Source organism: Emys orbicularis, chromosome 3, assembly GCF_028017835.1.
Source record: "Emys orbicularis isolate rEmyOrb1 chromosome 3, rEmyOrb1.hap1, whole genome shotgun sequence".
Classification (NCBI taxonomy): Eukaryota; Metazoa; Chordata; order Testudines; family Emydidae; genus Emys; species Emys orbicularis.
Window position 1 is genome coordinate 189,018,552 of NC_088685.1, and position 14,095 is coordinate 189,032,646.

Here is a 14,095-nt window from a genome sequence, read left to right on the forward strand (position 1 = left end):
TTGTAATTTTAACAAATAAATAGCATTTCTAATCATTACTCATCTGTTTTTAAATTGTAATAAGGTTAGTGGTGTGGTTTATAAGAAATCAGCACTTCATAAATAATCAAGATATGCAATAATCAACATCTGTGATGGTCTTGGTAACTACTGGAATTCAATAACTGGCGATAGTACTATTTCTTAACATTTTAAAGTTCTAAAAGTGGTGAAAGGCCAGCCTGGGTTCTAAAAGGGGTGACAGGCTAAAAATGCACCTGATGTAAATAGTGTTACCTAGCAGCTCTGTGTTCTTGGGGAACCAGGGCACAGTACCCAGCCTGTTTGACTCACGAAAGACACCTCCATCCCCAGCCTCTGCTTGAACCAAATCTGCATCAGAAGAAAGACTTACAAAAAGCAATGAAAAGGCAGTGGGAGACACACCTAAACCCCTGGGATAAGGATGATAATATTAAAGAAACTCCCCTAGTCTCATTTGCATCAAAGATGGGACAAGGAGGCATCTCCATTAGCATACAGAATGGAGAACAGAGATTCCAAGGCAAGAACTGCACAGAACTCTGGGACCAGAAAAGCAGGGAAGCACTGCATGATGGAGGATCTCTGCTCCAGATGTTAATGAACCCATGCCTGCACACACCCAGCTCAGTAGTTATCAGACTAATTCTAGTAATAAATCCTTTATTGGTATCCAAAATAGTGAAGCTCCCTAATTGCATTGTGAGCTCCCTCCAAGGAACACTGCACTGCCCAAAGCCAGGAACGATCAGCTCCCATGGTCTAGCCTGCACAAAACAACTCTGGTATACTCCCTTGTTTACACATAAATAAATCTAGTGTTCTCCCTTGAACCACTGTTTTGCTTAATCATGTTAAAATATTTGTAGACAAAATAATTTATTGTAGCTAATTAAATAACCAGGACTAACATCTGGTAGTAATATAACATTATTATTAACCAATAGTAGACTGGCCTAATCATAGGAACCATACAATTATATCGTTCAGCATTACATATAGTCCAACTTAACATTTATAGATATACAGTTTTAATAAGCAAAAAGGGCTTTCAAATTGACAATATTCAGGGGTAAATTCAAATTGATAAGTGACTACTGAAGCGACTTTAGAGTGCAAAAATTTCTGTTGAGTGGTAGAAAAGGCAGACTGAGTTGTAGTAGCATAGTACAGCAGGAAGGACTTGTTTATCAGTTTCTTCAGGTTCCAAGTTGTTAACAGATTAATTCCTTATAATCCTAATAATACAAGTGTATGGACCATAACATTGGTTTGTTTCCTTAATGTATTTGTTGGCTTTACAAGTTTTAGATAGTTAGCTAGTTCTTTTTCTCCAGGCTTCAACAGAAGGAAGTGAACTAGAGATCCAGAGCATAAGTAGAACAATTTTAATCAATGAGTAATCACCTTTGTTCCATTTCTAGGTCTCCCACATCGCTAATGCCAAACAGGCAGAGTGATGCTGTGAATTATTACTGAGTTCCTGTAATCCCAAAACAGATGTATTGATTTTTGGCCCAGAGATTAATAACTGGACAATTCTACCTGCAATGAAAGAATGTAATGTTAGCAAGCAGAATGTTTTGAGGTGACAGAAGAAAGAAATGGAATGCTGGAATAAAAGGAATGGAATATAGAAATCAGAAGGTTCCATGGCAGTTGGAAGTTGATAACTAGCTGCACTAGGCTGGTAAGAGCATCTCTCAACAGTGTCCCCTGTAAGAAAAATGCCAAATGTAGATTACAACAGGGACGGGCAAACTTTTTGGCCTGAGGGCCGCATCGGATTTTGTAAATTGTATGGAGGGCCAGTTAGGGGAGGGGGGTCATGGCCCGGCCCCCACCTCCCTTCTGCCACCGCTCCCCCTGGGACTCCTGCCCCATCCAACCCCCCTGTTCCCTGATGGCCCCTCTGGGACCCCTCCCCCATCCACACAACCCTGCTCCCTGTCCTCTGACTGCCCCCGGACTCCCTGCCCCTGACTGCCTCCTGCTGCCCCATCCAACCCCCCCGGGACCCCTGCTGCCCCATCCAACCCCGTATCCCCCCCAACCACCATCCACACCCCCACCCCCTGCCCACTACCCCGAACTCCCCTGCCCTCTATCCAACTCCCCCTGCTCCCTGCCCCCTTACCGCACTGCCTGGAGCACCGGTGGCTGGCAGCGCTACAGCCGCACCGCCCAGCTGGAGCCGGGCCACGCTGCTGCCGCTGCCACCATCCAACACAGAGCACCGGGTCAGGCCAGCTCTGTAGCTGCGCTGCCCCAGGAGCTCACAGCCCCGCAGCCCAGAGCATTGCGCTGGCAGCAGAGCGAGCGAGCTGAGGCTGTGGGGGAGGGGAGACAGTGGGGGAGAGGCCGGGGGCTAGCCTCCCGGGCCAGGAGCTTGGGAGCCGGGCAAGCCGGTCCTGCAGGCCGGATGTGGCCCACAGGCCGTAGTTTGCCCACCCCTGGATTACAAAGTAGTGAGACAGAACTAGTTCTAATGTCAGTGTTCAGTGGTGGAATTTTATTTAGTTTTCATTTTTTTCCAGTTAGAAAGTTGCACTTTATTTATTGTATTAAAGTGCTTCATGTGCTAGGAAAGACAAGCTCCTGAGTCCAGACTGCTTTTGAAACATCCAGGTACCCATCTCAGCAATAGCTGAGTCTCCAACTATCCTGTTCTGTCATTGTGTCTCTGGAGAGATGTAAATGGATCTTTGAAAACTCATGGCGATCAGGGGAGGTGAGAAAGGTGGTTTGATGCTATTAGCCACTTGTTTATTATCCATCATTCTTATCTGTTCATTACAGAGTTTTGCTCAGGTATATATCTAGTTATAGATCCTAACTGATTTAAGGTATTGCAGTAAGTGTGAGCAATCTGTATCCTATTCCAGATGTTCTCAAACTGTCATTTATGGACTTCTGGCAGCTGTTGCAAATTGCCGGCACTACTATGATGGGTCCCACGCTTTCTCTTCTTGTGGGGGTGTGCAGGGCGCCGTTTCTTGCCCCTGATCTGGGGTATTAACTGTCCCACTAGTATCCCAGAGAAGGGGAGTGGAGAGGGAGGGACCCGGGCCCGCCCTCTACTCCGGGTCCCAGCCCAGGGGCCTTAGGGATAGCGGTAAACCACTTGAACTAGCGATTCCTTCCCCTGGGCTACTTCCCTCTCTGGCCCTTCAGCTTGTGGGGCTTCCTGCCCTCTCTCTGCTTCGGCAAGGTTTCTCCCAACCCCTTGTGCCTGTGGAGTCCCTCTGCTCTGTACAAGCCGGGTTTCCCTTTACCTAGGGTCTTCGTCTTCTGGCCCGCCACAGCACTTTTCCAAACTCTCCTCTGCTTCCCTCCAAACTGCTCTCCTTCAAACTGCTCTCTGCTCCAACACCAAACCACTCTGCTTCAACTCCTTCAACTGTCTGATTGAAACAAGGGGGTTTTATCAGGTGACTGGCTTCAGGTGCTCTAATTCATCTGTAGCAGCCTCTCTTCCCTCTACAGGGAATAAGGCTCTCATCATCCTGGGGCTTACATATCTCCCATCTGTCACTCTCCTGCTGCCCTCTAGCCATGCTATATCACACAGCCTATGAAGAGCTGGGTGATATGATGCTGGTTTTCTTTGTTTTCAGTTGCTGAATTGCATTAATGAAAGCTAAATGGATATTAAATATTTCCCTGCTTACTTTTCCATGTAAGCAAGTGCAGTCATTACAACAGGGATGTAAGTGATTGTAAATAAGATGGGGAGATGATCCATAAAATAATGTGGTCCAACCTACAAAAAGATTTGAGATGCACCATCCTGTTCTATTCTAGGTCTACCAGGTGGTAAGTTAATAAAACAATTGTTAGTAAACCTATGCTTCTTTCTTTTTTGCCATGGTGTCTTCTCTCCTCCATTCCTAAATAGAGGCTTAAACCACAAATAGGAGCTATTATTTCTAGGATTCTGTGACAAAGTCAGGCTGGATGGCTGCAAGAGGGTGCTCCTATTAGGTTCCAGGAGGTGGGCGGGCACAAGGGGCTCACAGGGCAGGGGCCTGATGAAAAGGTCAAGAGGGCCTGGGGTATAGCATGAGCAGAGCACACCCTCGGTGACTACCACAAACCTGGTTGCCAAAACCAGCTTCCAGGTCTGGAGGTGGTCCTGGTAGAAGACCAGCAGCTCAGAGAGGTCTTGTGGAAGACCTCTCGGATGGAGATAAAGGAGCTGCACGTTGTATCGGAGCCCTCGGAAGTGGTGCAGGAAGGTGTGCGCCAACATGCTCCATGCGGAACTACCTGCACTATAAAGAAGTCTCTGCAGGGCCTGGAGGCAGAAGACATGGACCTGAGTGCGAAGGCAGGTCAGGCCCTGTCCTCTCCAAGGGGAGACTCAAGACCCCCACAGAGACCTAGTGAAGTCCTGGTCAAAAGAACTCCAGAACTAACATCTGGAGTTGGGCCAGGATCAGGGTGTTGAGCCAGTGTCAGAGCATGGTAGTACTAGCTGCTTCAGCACCAGTGCCCTCCCCCACAGGGAGTAGTCCTGTCCACCTCTGCAGCCGCTCAGCCACCCTGCCCTCCAAGTCTTGCCAGTTCTCCAGCAGAGAAGGATGTGTGGCAGAAAGATAGATGCCGAGATAGAGCAGCAGACCCACTCTCCACCATATAGCCTGAAGCGCGGGTGGGAGGGAGCTTGCCTGCCACCCGTATCTGACCACCAGGCCAGAGCTCTTGACCCAGTTGACCCGGGCAGAGTAGGCCACCAAGTAGATGGCCTGGCATGCCTCCACCCGCACCAGGTCACCCGGGTCCTGGACCATGAGGAGCACATAATCAGCGTACGCTGACTGGACCAGCCTCAACTCCAGCTCACAGAGCACCAACCCCATCAACCTCCTATGGAAGAGATGGAGGAAAGGCTCGATGGCCAGAGTGTATAGCTGGCCTGACAGTAGACAGCTTTGACGCACGCCTTGCCTGAAGCTGTCCAGTTCAGTCAGGGTCCAGTTGAGCTTGACCAAACACTCCATGGAGGCTTACAGCACCTGGAGAAAACCCACAAACTGGGGCCCAAAGCCAAACATCCACAGAGTGCCCAGGAGATACCTGTGGTCCACCCTGTCAAAAGCCTTCTCCTGGTCCAGAGACAGGATGGCAAACCACAGACCATCCCTACACCTGAGCACTAGGAGATCCCAGACCAAATACAAGTTGTCGAAGGTGGTACGGCCTGGGACGGTGTAGGTCTGGTCTAGGTGGACCACGTTCACCAGCACGGACCCCAGCTGCAGTGAGATGGCCTTTGCGACAACCTTGTAGTCCATGCTGAAGAGCAAAACGGGATGCCAATTCCGAAGGTCGCAGAGCAAGGCGAGCACATCCTGCCTGTATGACAGAGGGAGGACCCTGCTCCCCAGGAACTCGGCCCAGACAGTGACAAGGTATGAACCAAGGACGTCCCAGAACACACGGTAGAACTCCACAATCAGCCCATCCATGCCCTGAGATGTTAGTGGGCATGAGATGAAGGGCTTCTGAGAACTCGGCCAGAGTGAGAGGTAGCACCAGGCGATCCTGCTCACCCGCACTGACCATCGGGAGTTTGTCCTAGAGCACTCTGCAGGCTTCGGCGTTGGTTGGATCCGGGGAGAAAAGGATGGCATAGAAGGCCCTGGCCCTTCCACACATCTCCTCCGGATCCGTGAGGGGGGTGCCATCCTCTGCCAAAAGGCAGGTGACATGCTTCTTAGCCCCCCCTCTTTTTCTCCAAGGCATAGAAGAAGCAGGAGTCACAATCCATCTCCCAAAGGAGACAGATGCAGGATCAAACAAATGTCCCCTGAGCCCAATGGTCCTCAAGGGCTCGGAGCTCCTCACATTTCTCTGAGCACACTCTGCAGAGGGATGGATCCTCAGGGCTGACAGCCAGACGCCTCTCCAGCTCCAAGACTTCCCGCTTCAGCAGCTATATCACCACATCACTCCACCAGCTGGCACCCCAGGTGCAGTCACGACAGATGAGCTGGGCGTGCACCTTCCACACACCCAACCACCGCTGCGCCGAGGGAAAGGCGCACCTCTGCCCTTGCCAGGCCAGCCAGAACTCACGGAAGGTCGCCACGAAGTCCACATCCTCCAGCAGACTATTGTTAAAATGCCAATAGGCTGGCCCTGGCCTCTCCAAAGTCAGAGAGGCTGCCATGGCCACCAAATGGTGGTCCGAGAATGGGGCCGGCCAAATGCTAGAGGAGTGGGCCCGCAAGTGATGATGATGAGATAAATAAATGCAATCCAAAAAAAATGTGCCTGCTCTGGGCCCGATGTCGGGGTGTAGACATTGACCAGATTCAAAGTCAGCCCCTCCTCAAAGGCCCGGAGGTGCAGCAGGCGGCCCGGCACAACCTCAGCGACCCGCAACACCTCAGGCCATAGGTCGAGGGAGAACAGGGTAGCCACTCCAGCCTGAGAAGCCATGAGGTTGGCTGAAGTACACCCTGACCCCCTACTCCACTGCCAACTAGCCTCCGCGGCTGGATCCATGTGGGTCTCCTGCAGGAAAACCACAGAGTACCCCCCATCCCAACTGGCACATGCAGAGACCCACCCTACAGCCCTGGGCATTCAGAGTGGCAAAACTTATCAGTGCTATAGAGAGGACTGGGAGGGATCCTCATGGGCAGGAACACTAACGACTTCCATTGGACCCGGCAGCAATCCATGACTGACCCCGAAAGCCATCAGTGAGTCATGGAAGTCATGGAAGCCTCCTGGTCCCTTTACTCTCCCCCAAAATGGCCCTCACAGCTCGGAGGATGCGACAGAAATCGCCCCAGTGCTGAAGAGCAAGCTGCACCTAATTCCGGGAACCATGTGTGTCCAGGAGAAAGATGCACAGTTCGTCTCGCAGCGCATAGGGAGTTGGGGTCGCAGACCCCTGGTTATCCTCCAGTTGGGTCCCCACAACAGCCCCATGGCCTACTGAGATGGGCAGGCAGGGGACATACCTCCAGCGCGGCGCCTGTTCTGCCGGTGCCACACAGCTCATCTCAGACCCCGGCACAGGAGGGGGCAGCAGAGGGAAAGCAACAACCCCTAAGGGGTTTGGAGAGGGGAACACAAAAACTGCCTCCTGAGGGCCATCTGACGGAAAGGAAACAAGACAACTCTGGGGGCGGCAACAACATGGGGGATGGAAGGGGAGGATGTGGGGACAGTATCAGGGGCAGAACTGGGTTTGGGGATGGGTGCAGGGCCAGGATTGGGGACTCCAGCAGCCAAGCCACCAGGGTGTGGCACCTCCCAACCGAGCACAGGGGTTGAGGGAACAGGGATGGGCCCTCAACAATGCCAGGCTCGGGCACTATATCAGACTGAACGCCCGCAGCCACGGCATCAGGGAACGGGATGCCAATAGTAGGGCCCCCAACTGGACAGGAAGGCAGCTGCTCCGCATCAACAGGGGGTGCTCCTGATGGCTCGGGGCCCAGCCGCTCGGCACTGGCTATCGCCTTGGTGGGCTTGGCAGCCACAAGCAAGGTGCCATTCACGGCTGGGCAGGCGGTTGAACCCAGGGGCACCCCAGGAGTAAGACCGGGGGCAGCAGTCAGAGGAAGGGGAGAGAGGGGGTGGCATGAAGGAACCGCTGCCCAGATCGAGGTCAGCTAGCAGGGGTTCATCCTCCCCCTGGGTTACCAGGGTCAGACCCAGGGCCTTGATCTCCTCAAAAATGGAGCAGAAATCCCCATCCGTTACCCCAGGGTCCGCAGATGACAAGTGGGGGGCCAGCTCCATCCGAGGCCCCAACAAGGAGGGACTCTAGAAGGAGAGTGGTACTGCTCCCCATTGCTGCCACAACTTCCCCGGTCAACTTTAGGTGATGGGCCCTATCAGGGGGCGTTACGGAAGGCTCGGCAGCAGAAGGCCCCCCCTCCTAGTTTTGCGGGGGGGCTCCTCCCCCTCCACATTGAGGGGGAGATGCTGAGCCCATGCCTTCCACTTGGAAAAGAACCCAGCTATCCAAGGTGTTAGCAGAGGGCTGGTCAACAGGGACGGGCCAAGGGCAAAGGGACTGAAGGTCATGGAGGTAATGGGGGGACAGCAAGAGGAAGGGAAAGCTCCTCCTGGGGTGAGCCCTCTCCCATGCCCAGCAGTGGCTCTGCCACCCTCACCTCCGCGGGCCCTGCCGAACTGCACACGATGGAGGCGGGGCCCACTCACTCATCTGGACACACCAGGGGGGCCCACCCCTGGGGCCCGAGTGGAGGTGGTGGCAGGCAGGTGAGGAGAAGGGGTGGCTACCGGAGCCAAATGACCAGGGTCACCAGCGATGACAGGGCCGGTGCCCTCCAAAGGCTCGGGGGTCCCAGGCATCCCTCTGTGCCGGGCCAAGGGGCAGTCCCTCCGGACGTGCCCAGTCACCCAGCAGAGGTAACACCAGGCCTCCCCCAAACAGTAATACATCTGGTAATGGGACCCCTGGCACCTCCCCATCAAAAAGAACCCCTCTAGCGCCTCCCTGTCGTGCGCCATTGGCGGCAGTTAAATCTGCACCTGCCGGCGGAATGAGAGGACATGATGGATGGCAGGGTCCTTGCAGCCTAATGGGAGAGAGCTAATTACCAGGGTGGAGAGGAAAGACAGACGGGCGGCATTGGGAAGGAAGGGTGGGACAGAAGTGAAAACCACCCGCATGCCCAGGTCCTCCAGGGGCTTGAGGGGGATGTACATGCCCCTCACCGCCAGGCCCTTTTCCACTGACTCCTGGGAGGCAGCCTCTGATTCCAGGAAGAAAACCACTTTCCAGTACATCTTACAGGTCGCCACCATGGCCGTGGGCCCCATCACCCTCACCAATGCCTGCACATCGTTCTCTACGTGGGGCGAGGCGGGCACCAGGAGGCAGCGGATGCTGTGCTTTCTGGTTAGGGTGAGAAAGGGGCCCTGGCTTCCAGGGATGGAACCGGAGGCAGTGGCCAGGATGGACGATGATGTGGTGGGTGGAGGGGCCACTGCCATCTGGGCGTACGCTCTGGGGATCGAGGGAGGGATGCCCTCAGAGCTGGTGGAAGGGATGGCAAGGAAAGGGACAGGAGGGGACACAGCCAATGGTGGGCTGCGGCAGAGGGGACAGACCCTACCAGGGGGAGCTTGGCCTTCTGGGTGGGGCTTTTACCCTTTTTCTTCCGCTGGCCCTTTCCTACCGACCTGGGGGGGGGGGGCTTCCCCAGAATCGGAGGAGACAGAAGGCATGGCAGCAACGGGGTCCATACCTATGCCCGCTGCTGGTGCCCCAGCGGGGGTGATGGTAGGCGGTCCAGTAGTGGCAGTCGAGAAGGCAGCCACAGGGATGGATGTGTGTGTGTGTGGGGGGGAGAATATGGAGGGGGGGCAGCAGGGTTAACCTGGGGAGGCCCACCCGCCATTTCCCCTGCCATACTCAGAGAGGTTGGGGATGAGCACCGAAGGTGGGGGGGGGAGAGAAGAGGGGGAGAGGCCAACTGCTTCTCCCCACTAGGCTGCAGGCAGGGGAGGAGAGTGCCAAGAAAGGGGATGTACAGGGGCGCTAATCAAGGTAGGTAAACAGGCAGAGGGGCGGGGGGGGGCACACAATTGCCTGCACATGGTGGAAATTGAGATTGCAGGAACAAACCATCCTGATGTGTAGAAAGAATAGTAAATATGGCAGGCGACCAGCTTGGCTTAACAGTGAAATCCTTGCTGATCTTAAATGCAAAAAAGAAGCCTACAGAAAGTGGAAGATTGGACAAATGACCAGGAAGGAGTATAAAAATATTGCTCAGGGATGAAGGAGTGAAATCAGGAAGGCCAAATCACACTTGGAGTTGCAGCTAGCAAGAGATGTTAAGAGTAACAAGAAGGGTTTTTTCAGGTATGTTAGCAAGAAGAAGGTGGTCAAGGAAAGTGTGGGCCCCTTACTGAATGAGGGAGGCAACCTAGTGACAGAGGATGTGGAGAAAGCTAATGTACTCAATGCTTTTTTTGCCTTTGTCTTCGCGAACAAGGTCAGCTCCCAGACTACTGCACTGGGCAGCACAGCATGGGGTGGAGGTGACCCGCCCTCTGTGGAGTATTTAGAAAAGCTGGACAAGCACAAGTCCATGGGGCTGGATGCGCTGCATCCGAGAGTGCTAAAGAAGTTGGTGGATGTGATTGCGGAGCCATTGGCCATTATCTTTGAAAACTCATGGCAATCGGGCAGGGCCGCCCAGAGGATTCAGGGGGCCTGGGGCAAAGCAATTTTGGGGACCCCTTCCATAAAAAAAAGTTGCAATACTATAGCATACTGTATTCTCATGGGGACCTCTGTGGGGCCCTGGGAAAAATAAACATTTAAAAACCTTCCGTATCTCAGCACAAACCCAGTTTTGAGAAAACTTCTTTTCAAGTCACCTTTACAAGGTATCACTGGTTCTCAGCATCAGCTAGTGCTAAAAGGCACTAAAGCTCATTAAAAGTGTTGGACAAATATTTTCCGTCAAAACTTTTATTGGATTGAAAACTAGGGGTTTTTAAAAAGCAGAAAAAAATCACAGACAATGTCTGCTTTCCTTCAAAATTTGTTGTGGTTTTTTTAATTGAAAAGCTGAAATTAGTCTGCCAAAACCTGAACATGATTTCGGGTTTCAGAAGTGTGTGGCCAAATATTTGCTGCTTGCTGTGTTTGATTGTTTAAAGAAACAATAAAAAAATTCTGCTTAAAAAAAATCCAAAACATTTGAACCACCTCAGCTTGTGACCAAACGCCTGAGCCCATCCAGTCAGAGATTTTTCCAGGTTTCTGATACTCTGCTGGCTTCCTTGACTCATATCTGTCTCCATAACTTTGGGTTCATTTAGGTTAGAACATAAGAACATAAGAATGGCCAGACTGGGTCAGACCAAAAGTCCAGCCAGCCCAGTATCCTGTCTACCGACAGTGGCCAATGCCAAGTACCCCAGAGGGAGTGAACCTAACAGGTAATGATCAAGTGATCTCTCTCCTGCCATCCATCTCCACCCTCTGACAAACAGAGGCTAGGGACACCATTCCTTACCCATCCTGGCAAATAGCCATTAATAGACTTAACCTCCATGAATTTATCTGTTTCCTAGAGACTGGCTCCATGGGGTCCCTCACAAACTGGAGAAGGTTACTGTGGGTTTGTCTTTAGTATAGCTTATGTACATACTCCACGAACTGAGCATTTGAGCTTGTTCCAGAATCTGGGATGAGCCTATGTTGTGAAAACTGAAATGCTCAAAATAGCACATGCCTGTGAATGGACACAGGGTGCTAAAATTAAATTAACCCAGGGTTCTCAAACTGGGGGTTGGGACCCCTCAGGGGGTCATGAGGTTATTATTGGGAGTCACAAGCTGTCAGCCTCCACCTCTAACCCCGCTTTGCCTCCAGCATTTATAATGGTGTTAAATATATTAAAAGGTGTTTTTAATTTATAAGGGGGGTTGCACTCAGAGGTTTGCTATGTGAAAGGGGTCACCAGTACAAAAGTTTGAGAACCACTGAATTAACCCCTCTGGAGCCTCGGGGAATGCGGGGGGGGGGGGGTCTCCCTTGGTAGGTTTGGGAAGGAGATAGGTGGTGTAGATATTGCTCTTCTCATGTGATCCCTCCCCCAAGGCTCTCTTGCCTCTATCACTGTTAATCTAAAGTGGCTAATTTTAAATGAAGCTACACTCCCCTGACATGAATCTCCCTATGGCACTGAAATTAAATGTAGGGAAAAGGGAAAAGATAACAGCTTGGCTCTTGGTGTTAAATAGTTGTCTGCAAGCCTCAAACTGCTGAATGAGCTTTAGGGTAGGGAAGGCTGTGCCTCCCCAAACAGCCTGGCCCTGCCCCCTATCCGACCCCCATCCACTTCCTGTCCCCCGACTGCCCCCCCCAGAATCCCAACCCATCCTGCTCCTTGTCGCCTGACCGCCCCCCCAAGGCCCCCCCATCAACCCCCACTGCTCCCTGTCCCGACTGCCCCGACCCCTATCCACCCCCCCACCAAGTCCTGATAGACCCCCAAATGCCCACGATCCAACCCCCCCTTCCCTGTCCCCTAACCGCCCCCCCAGAATCTCTGCCCCCTCCCTGTCCCCTGACTGTCCCCAGGACTCCCTGCCCCTTATCCAACCTCCCCCCCCGGCCCCGGCCGCTTACCCCCTCTCCTGGAGTCTCAGCGCGCACGTCCAGGAGCGTCCCTGGACAGCACTGCAGCCTCATGCCTCCGGCGGGGCCTGAGCTCCTCCCCGCTCAGAGCCACGTGGTAAGGGGGCGGGGCTGTAAGCTCCAGCAGGACCGGAGCTCCCACCGCTAGGCCTGGAGCTCGCAGCTCCGCCCCCTTATCACGCGGCTCTGAGTGGGGAGGAGCTCAGGCCCCGCCGGAGGCACTTGCACTGAGACGCGTGCACTGAGGTGCTGGGGGATGGCGATGGTGGGGGGGGAGCCTCAGCCCTTCTCATGGGGGCCCCTGTGGGGCCCGGGGCAAATTGCCCCACTTGCCCCCCCCTCTGGGCGGCCCTGCAATCGGGGGAGGTCCCGGATGACTGGAAAAAGGCTAATGTAGTGCCCATCTTTAAAAAAGGGAAGGAGGATGATCCGGGGAACTACGAGCCAGTCTGCCTCACCTCAGTCCCTGGAAAAATCATGGAGCAGGTCCTCAAGGAATCAATTCTGAAGCACTTAGAGGAAAGGAAAATGATCAGGAACAGTCAGCATGGATTCACCAAGGGCAAGTCATGCCTGACTAACCTAATTGCCTTCTATGATGAGATAACTTGCTCTGTGGATGAGGAGAAAGCAGTGGATGTGTTATTCCTTGACTTTAGCAAAGCTTTTGATACAGTCTCCCACAGTATTCTTGCCAACAAGTTAAAGAAGTAATGGCTGGATGAATGGACTATAAGGTGGATAGAAAGCTGGCTAGATTGTCGGGCTCAATGGGTAGTGATCAATGGCTCCATGTCTAGTTGGCAGCCGGTATCAAGCGGAGTGCCCCAAGGGTTGGTCCTGGGGCCGGTTTTGTTCAATATCTTCATTAATGATCTGGAGGATGGCGTGGACTGCACCCTCAGCAAGTTTGCAGATGGCACTAAACTGGGAGGAGTGGTAGATACGCTGGAGGGTAGTGATAAGATACAGAGGGACCTAGACAATTAGAGGATTAGGCCAAAAGAAATCTGATGAGGTTCAACAAGGACAAGTGCAGAGTCCTGCACTTAGGAAGGAAGAATCCCATGCAGGATCCCACAGACTACAGACCGAATGGCTAGGCAGCAGTTCTGCAGAAAAGGAGGGGTTACAGTGGACAAGAAGCTGGATATGAGTCAACAGTGTGCCCTTGTTGCCAAGACATTTTGGGCTGTATAAGTAGGGCCATTGCCAGCAGATCGAGGGACGTGATCATTCCCCTCTATTCGACATTAGTGAGGCTTCATCTGGAGTACTGTGTCCAGCTTTGGGCCCCACGCTACAAGACGGATGTGGAAAAATTGTAAAGAGTCCAGTGGAGGGCAACAAAAAGGATTAGGGGGCTGGAGCACATGACTTATGAGGAGAGGCTGAGGGAACTGGGATTGTTTAGTCTGCAGAAGAGAAGAATGAGGGGGAATTTGATAGCTGCTTTCAACTACCTGAAAGGAGGTTCCAAAGAGGATGGATCTAGACTGTTCTCAGTGGTAGCAGATGACAGAACAAGGAGTAATGGTCTCAAGTTGCGGTGGGGGAGGTTTAGGTTGGATATTAGGAAAAACGTTTTCACTAGGAGGGTGGTGAAGCACTGGAATGGGTTACCTAGGGAGGTGGTGGAATCTCCTTCCTTAGAGATTTTTAAGGTCAGGCTTGACAAAGCCCTGGCTGGGATGATTTATTTGGGGATTGGTCCTGCTTTGAGCAGGGGGTTGGACTAGATGACCTCCTGAGGTCCCTTCCAACCCTGATATTCTATGATTCTATGAAATACCAACTCCTCTGGCTGGGAAAAGGGAAGAACTATAATATCATTGAGGGGTGCAGTGAAGAACAGGACTGAATATAAACGGGAAAGGGGCACAAGCGCATGGGGAGGGGACATAGGCACACAGAGAGAGG